Raw genomic sequence first — 9441 nt, forward strand, 5'->3', positions numbered from 1 at the left:
TGTAGAAGGAATAGTAAATTTACACCATCTGAAGTCCAGCGCTTTACCTACTGCTGCACAGACTGGAGTGGGAATAATAGATATATTATTACCCCTCCAGAGTCCTACGTTTTCCCTACTGTTGCACAGACTGAAGTGGGAATAATAGATATATTATTTCCAGACTTCTATTCTTTTCTTTTACTTTGTTTAAATATATCTAATATTATTATTTCATTGTTTGTTTAATTTTGTTTTTATTTAAATATATACAAATATTTTTATTTTATAATTATTTTTTATATTTCTAGTAAATGTCTTATTTTTGTTTACTTATAATATATATATTATGAACATATATATATATATATATATATATTCACTGAAAAAAACATAGGTTTCAGGGGTGTTATAGTTAGCTGGACAATTCCCTCGTACAAAACCCTAGAAATTCCCCTGTTATAGTTAGTTCAGCTAACTATAACTCGCGCCCCCGCAATGCACTGCTGATGACGTCACATATTACATCACTCATGACATGGTCAGTGACATCACTGATGACATCACTGATGACATCTCAAATGACATCACTGATGACATCACTGATGACGTCATCCGTGTGATAAATTAGTGCATCTTCTCACACCCTAATATAACCTTTGATACACCCACTCAAAATTTCAGACGGCCATTTTGAAAACCATAGATACTCCAATACCAATAACTACACACCCACTCATTGACTCTTAGGTCTACATACATCTCCACTCACTCACCTGTACAGTCACTCATACTTACAGTCACTCTGTGCATTTATACACCTATATAGACACTCACACACCGCCAATCATCCATTGAGGTACTGACACATCTAATCAGTCATGCAAATAATTAATTACAGTCCAATTTACTCACCTATACAGTTAAACACACTCAAGTTCACTTACTCATAAAAATACTAACAAATTCTGTGTCTTCCTGCAGAAAAACAAACAGCACATGACACAGATATCCTTGCACTATGGCGCATACAGCCACTCCCAAAATCACACACTCTCACATATAGATAGTTATATACTCTTACACACATATACACTGCGTTTCACATATGTAGTTACTGACACATGTACAACTGAGATATACATTCAATCACTAACACACCCATACATACACTCACCCAACCATACAGTCCATCACAGATGCACTCTTAAAACCATGCACCCACTGAATCACCCACTCACACATCTAGTCACAGAGTCACACACACCCTACCCACACAAACACTCAGGCACCCATACAGATACTCAGACAACCAATCAGTAACCCAAATAGACACTCATATAGCTATTCACAAAACCATGCAGCCACTTATACACCAACACACAGACACATACAGACATTCACACAGTTTAGTCACTAGTCTGCAGTAAGATACATTTAATGACTCACTTATAGAGTCAGTTACGCACCTAGAAAATCATCCATTCACACACTTGTACACCCACTTATTTTTCAACAGGCCTTTCCTTATATATATTAAACATATTAAAACTGTTCAGAAACACATACTCAATGGATGATGTCATCAGTGATGTCATCAGTGATGTCATTTGAGATGTCATCAGTGATGTCACTGACCATGTCATGAGTGATGTAATATGTGACGTCATCAGCAGTGCATTGCGGAGGCGCGAGTTATAGTTAGCTGAACTAACTATAACAGGGGAATTTCTAGGGTTTTGTACGAGGGAAATGTCCAGCTAACTATAACACCCCTGAAACCTATGGTTTTTTCAGTGAATTTCTAAGGTTTTTTAAATACCAATTCCTAACTATAACATGCATGAAACCTATGGTTTTTTCAGTGAATTTCAAAGGTTTTTTAAATGCTAATTCCTATCTATAACTTATCTCTAAAGATATCATGAAAAGCATTCTTTTTTAAAAGTAGGGTGCACATTAGTTTTGTGGAAAAGCATCTTTGTGATTGGATAAGAAAAAGCAGTTTCAACGTGGAGTACATATCATAGGATAAAATTTGCTCAGCTCAACAACACCTGCTACTTGCATTTGGAAGGCACTGTTCGAACTTAAAACAATCATCAACTTTTAACCTGCACGTGTCGTTAAATGTTCAAGAAAATGTTACAAAAAAATATCGTAAACATTTAAAAAATTGATGAACTTTTAACCTGTACGTATTGTAGAATGTTCTAGAAAGTGTGTTGATAGAATACGTTGCACTTCTGACTTCTATGTGTTGTTGAATATTTAAAAAAATGGTTAATATGGAAAATTAAAAAGAGACCAATAGAGAAATTTTGAAACCTAAAAGAATCAAGGAACTATTCTAATTTATTCTTTACATGTATTTATGTGTGCAGCAACAAAATTATAGACACAACAGCACTAGGAAGAGGAAGCAGCAGGGAGTAGGGGGTCGGGGGGAGATGGGCAGAATGTCACACATGCAAAATTAAGTACAGCGCAAGTATAGACAAACAATGGCCAAAATGAAACACACTAACAAGGAGCACAAGTCACACAACCCGCCAACATCACACCACTGAACGAGCATAGAAGTGAAAACCACGCTGTATTCATACAGGATGTGTACAAAGGCCAGTCGTTGGTGTTGTGGGATGTCTGCGACCGTGGTCATCATGGATGAGACGCCCAGCATGTGGCACATGGTGGAGTTCACTGTGTGTTATGCTGCCAAACGGCTGCTTTTCCCTCCCACGAGCCCCCACACTTTTGTTAAGTGCGCTGTTGTTTCTCGTGCACTCGTACGGCACACCATTGTAATGCCTATTTGCGCATGTCCTGCTACATTCCAACTACAACATCACAGTGCTGTTTGGAGGTGGTGCATGCCACTTTACAACATCGACTGCTGCGGCTCTTGAAACAGGCCACACCAGAACACAGAGACACCCTTACCGCACTTCCTGTACACGGACATGTCCGGGACACCCCGTTCCCCTTGCCGGATAGGCACACCCCTCCACTGACCTGTGAACCCCAGACCAGCACACGCCAGTTGTGCATGCAGGAGGATGCGCGCGTAGCTACACATCCAGGCTCACTGCCAACGCTGAGGTGACAGCACACTGTGATGTTGCAGGGCTCGTGCCTATCATGCTAAGACAATGACCACAGGGACACACTTACTAAGATGTGGGTTTGGGGGGCATTGGCGGTCCTGGAGTTGTTGAGATAAGTCTTCTGGCTCTCATCATAGGTATCCCTGTATCATGCTCATTGACTCTATGGCACCTGTGGGTGTTCTGGTGTGGCTCTTGGCTGTGTTCCCTTTCATGGTGCAGGTAGTTGTCCTGCTTAACACCAGCAAAAAGCAGGTGTAAAATCCCTGGTGCTAACGTGTCTTATCGCCGGAATTTGTTTCGCATTGCAATTGGTGTGAAAGTTGTGATGTGATTTTTTTCGTGTGCAGAACAATATACGAACTGAGCAGTGTATCTCGTCAAGATCCAGCACCTGACGCACTATTCCCAATCAATATAAATACAATGAGATTTCTTAATAGATTTTGTGTGTACACTGTAAGTGCAGCCAATACCTCAGTGCAATTCAATACAGGATTTTAGTATTTAGAATAAATCGGAAAGGTGCACCTCGTGTCTTTTTGCACGGGAACGGCTAGTCTCCATTTCATTATCAGCACTTTAACGGAAGTAAAGTTGAGATAAATCTAACACACTATTCAGAAGTTGGTGCAAACTGAAGATATCACCAATAGTCCAGCGATAAGTGCCCCAAAATTTAACACCATGGTGGACTCCATCAAATAACAGTAATAAGAACAACAAAGAGTCACACAGCAGTTAAGAGAACAACCAAAAACATTATTAATTTTTTTTCAAACTTTATTTTTTATAATAATAAATATATAAACGATAAACTATTTTCAAACTTTATATTTTTATTAACATAAATATAAACAATAATCTAATAAACAAAATGTAACAACAATAATACAAAACAACAAGGCGGAGCACTCCTGTGGGAACCACGGATGTCGACGACAGACCTGGAAAATCAGAAAGATTGTTAAAAAAAAACCAACATGGTATTCTCAACAAAATACCACAAGAAACAAATCACAGATATATAAAATGTATACAGCTAACAACATTTTATAAGTTTAACTGTAAATGTTGCCGCTTTAAAATATTTACCGAATCTGAGGAATTTTTTTTGCAGAAGGCACCACGCACACAACGTTTTTCTTCAGTGGTGAAGACATTTTTAACTTTTTCCAAGGGGCAAACAAAGACCAATGCCACCTTCTTCATTCGCAAGATTTATATATTTCAGTTCTGCCACAGTGAACAGAATAGTACATGGTAAAGCACCTTAGTGTCAAACCCTGACTCATTTTATCAATGCATAAGCAAAGACTAGCTTCTAATGCTACTAAAACTTGACAACATGACATGTTTTAAAACAGTTATCTGTCAGCAAATACACGATGTTACCGAACGCTTCTCTCACAGTGGTTCCCAAATGTACACAGACTCACAGTGTGATTCTAGACAAGCACCATTATCCCTAGGAGTTTACCAAAACTCATTCACTACACTGGAAGTGGTAAGGGAACTGCACACAATTACATATTTCACGACTTCACTTTACTGTCAATACCTAACTCATTTAATGGAAGCATAACCCATAACTGTCTTCTAATGCTACTAAAACTTGAGAACATGACATGTTTTAAAACAGTTATCTGTCAGCAAATACACGATGTTACCAAACGCTTCTCTCACAGTGGTTCCCAAATGTACACAGACTCACAGTGTGATTCTAGACAAGCACCACTATCCCTAAGAGTTTACCAAAACTCATTCACTACAGTGGAAGAGATAAGGGAACTGCACACAATCTACATATTTCACGACTGCACTTTAGTGTCAATGCCTGATTCATTTAATCAACGCATAAGCAAAGACTGGCTTCTAATGCTACTAAAACTTGAGAACATGACATGTTTTAAAACAGTTATCTGTCAGCAAATACACGATGTTACCGAACGCTTCTCTCACAGTGGTTCCCAAATGCACACAGACTCACAGTGTGATTCTAGACAAGCACCACCATCCCTAGGACTTTACCAAAACTCATTCACTACAGTGGAAGTGGTAAACGAACTACACACAATCTCCATATTTCACGACTGCAATTTAATGTCAATGCCTGACTAATTTAATCAACACATAAGCAAAGACTGACTTCTAATGCTACTAAAACTTGACAACATGACATGTTTTAAAACAGTTATCTGTCAGCAAATACACAATGTTACCAAACACTTCTCTCACAGTGGTTCCCAAATGCACACAGACTCACAGTGTGATTCTAGACAAGCACCACTATCCCTAGGAGTTTACCAAAACTCATTCACTACACTGGAAGTGGTAAGAGAACTGCACACAATGTGCATATTTCAAAAGTGCAGTTTAGTTTCAATGCCTGACTCATTTAATCAACGCATAAGCAAAGACTGGCTTCTAATGCTACTAAAACTTGACAACATGACAGGTTTTAAAAGAATTATCTGTCAGCAAATACACAATGTTACCAAATGCTTCTCTCACAGTGGTTCCCAAATGCACACAGACTCACAGTGTGATTCTAGACAAACAACACTATCCCTTGCACTATACCAAAACACATTTCTTCATCTAGAAGGAGTACTACATTTTACTGCAGAAACATAACTCATTTCACAAATTCATAAACAATGACTGGTTTCTAATTCTACCAAAATACAAAAACTGCATAGTTATCTGTCTACAAACACATGAAAAAAACAAATCCTTATCACAAAATGGTTTCTACATGCACACACACTGTCAATAACATTGTAGAGAAAAAAAGTACTCCCTACACTTTAGCAGAAGAAATACATTAGTCTGATTAAAATAAAAAATAGTCTACATACATCCCCTCACAATTAAATAACTCACCTTTCAAGTTGTTTTGTAGATTAAGAAGTATATCAGTCACACACACCAGATTTTCGTATACAGAATCTCTGCACTGTGCACCTGTCAGCAGAACCAAAGAATGGCAAAGTTTCCCTCTCATTTTCCACACATATACATGTAAACATCAAATCACATTCCTTCCCACATAAATTCAAAAGCAAACACACATTTCTATTGGTTAAACATTTCAACCCTTTCCAAATGACCTAAACTTCAACCCTTCCCCCAATCTGCCTTCTGCCCGTTACCATAGAAACAGGTCATGGAACACTGTACTGAGCACACAGGTCACAAGTTCAGCACACACAATGTTGCTAATCAAAACAGCAAGTGTGCTTGACTTCTCAACATATCAGCTTATCATATATAATGTTCCTTACAATCAGTTTTTGTTAACCAATAAGAATCATGCGTTTAAAAAACAGAAATATGCACCCTAGCTTTCAACCAATGATTTCTTGTCTTTTTTCAAAATTGTATCTTAGCCACCATTTTAGAAACATCTTACTTTCCAAACTGCCATTTCATTTTGGGAGACCATCTGAGTGCATCCAGACCTCCTTACAAGATGCTTACAGTGTGGATTGTGGGACACAGCTACATTTTCTGGAGCCAAAGGTATGCAGAAAACAAAGGCATTCACAAAGACCTAGGTTTGCCAAATGTAGACATTAAATGGATTGGACAGAGAGGGTTAAAGTGGCACCAATTGATGCCATTGGTGAAATCTTTCATGCAAATCCAACACCCTGACCTCATAATAGTGCACTGTGGTGGCAATGACCTAGGCACTTTGACTGGGGTAGGTCTGGAAATGCTTATGAAGGACACCTTTGCACAACTGATTTCAGTTTTCCCTAAAACAGCCTTTGTGTACTCTAACATATGCCAAAGGCAGAAATGGAACTGGTCCGATCATTTTTGTCCACAGATTGAGAAAGCTAGGAAACATGTGAATAAATCTGTTTCTGCTTTTCTCCGAGACTACAGAATGGGGTCCATTTACAATAACAATCTGCGCTTTCATATGCAAGAGATGTATAGGAGAGATGGAGTACACTTTACTGATGAAGGAAACAGAGTCTTGCTCAACAACTTTAGACTCTGTATAGATACTTACTTATAAGTACCAAAAACTCTCAATGAACACAACAGCTCTTTATAGAGCCACTCAAGAACAAAACACTCTCCCAACAATTTCATTTTTTTTCCCATGTCATGAGTGATGTAATATGTGATGTCATCAGTAGTGCATTGTGGGGGCGCGAGTTATAGTTAGCTGAACTAACTATAACGGGGGAATTTCTAGGGTTTTGTACGAGGGAAATGTCCAGATAACTATAACGCCTCTGAAACCTATGGTTTTTTCAGTGAATTTCAAAGGTTTTTTAAATGCTAATTCCTATCTGTAACTTATCTCTAAAGATATCATGTTTAATGATTTTCATTGGATTTCTATATTTTTTCAAATTCAGTGTGTCAATTTCATTAATTATGTTTTTTTAAAATTCTTTTTTAACACTATTGATTAACCTATTTTTTCATTTAAATATTTTCAAAATTAAAAAATATTATTTGTTTTATTGGGTTTTTCAAACATATTTTTTTATATTTTTTAAAATATTTTTTAACTATATGTTCAAAACTTTATTTTATATTTTTTCTCCATGTTTTTTTGGATCCGCGCACCAAATGCGTTAGGAACCGCTCACCCAACACGAGAGAATCCGTGCACCCAAAGCGATAGGATGCGCGCACCGTGCGTGCATTTCGCCTTTTTTTTGTTTTTTTAAAGGGTGCCCCAGGGGGTCCTTCTGGGACCCCCTAAGCAGATCTAGAGAGTCAGAGTATTTCCACACTGCCCCCTTTATATGTTTTACGCACTTATTCCCCTTGCTTCTTCAGCCTCGCTTCTACCGAAGCAGAAAATGGCCGCCAACAGTTCCTGGTTTCGAATGTAGACAGACACTCGACAGCCAATTAGCATTCAGCGCATGATCGTCAGGGTGCGCACTCGGTTCGGGGAGGGTTCGCTTACGGTGCGGGTAGGGTGCGCGGATCCTCCCCGGCCATAGATATCACTAACTTTTTTACCCTAATTTTCTCAGGAACTACTGAACAGATTCACACCATTTATGCAAAAGGCACAAGTCTGAACTGAGGACTACCTCTTTGCCAAATTTGGTGTAATTCCATTCAGCGGTTCGTGCTGTAGCTGCGACAACAGATCCTATGGGAAATTGCATGGGGAAAACGCGTTTTGGGACCCCCCTTTTATCTCGGCCCCCACTTGACGAATCACCACGAAACTTTCAGGGTAGGAGCGGAGCGGAGCTGGCCAAAAGTTTGGAACATTTCGTGAGGATTCATCAACCAGTGCCAGACTTATTGGGAATAGAATGTTGCGGATTTCCTATGGAAAATAGGTCCTAATTATAACTATCTACTGCCGACCACCAGTAGATTATATATATATATATGTATATATATATATATATATCACAACCAAACCCGATCTTCATAAAATCGGACACCGACACAGGAGATGCTGTTAGCCATCCGGCTAGGGTTTATTCTTCTTTTTGCAACGCGTTTCGGCACAACTGCCTTGCTCACACAATTTAACATTACGAATCAATTTCATTTAAATACAAGTCACAGAGTCACATGACCAATTCCAAAGTAACCACTGAAAACAGACTCATGTTATTTTTCTCGTAATGCTGATGCTTTTAACACAATAATTTTTAACACAGTATTCAATTATAGCTTAGTGCCACACTCCCTCCTCTCTTAATATATGAAAATCCTAAAATTCTTTTTCATTTAAGGATTTCAAAACCCATAATACTGAAGCATTACAGTTATATTAAAAAAAAACAATAATTGTCACAGAGGACACCGGGAGTAAGTGATTCTTAAGCATAAAAAGCCTTAAAAATGTTAATACAGCATTACACAGTAATATAATTAATACTCATATATTACAAAACACCAGTGGTAATTTTCAAAATTTGATGCAGTGTTTCTGGGCAAGTGCCCCATCATTATCAACAGTTGATCATTAGATGTCGTATTGATCTGGTATAACATAGTAACTATTTTCTGTCAATCCACTGTTCAGACCTTAATGTGGACAAGAAATCAAAAGAGGAAAAGAACAATGTAGAATGGTCATTTTTTGGTACATCCCATTATTTATATTGTACTGTCTTCTTAACAATAAATAATATAAATATTAAAATTATTGTAAAACACTTGTGCGCATTGGTTCTAGATAAAGTGCTAGTGCCTGCTGTGTGCAAATACCGCAATTCCAGTAAAGTGCAACTCCATTAAAGTGCAAATGCATTACAGTACTTAGTTTTAAGACAGTCTATAATTAACTTATTAGGTATATCCTTTCTTATCATTACTACGGATGATGAGATTCTCTTCATACCAGCAC

Source organism: Triturus cristatus, chromosome 5_2 (genome assembly GCF_964204655.1).
Source record: "Triturus cristatus chromosome 5_2, aTriCri1.1, whole genome shotgun sequence".
Taxonomy (NCBI): domain Eukaryota; kingdom Metazoa; phylum Chordata; class Amphibia; order Caudata; family Salamandridae; genus Triturus; species Triturus cristatus.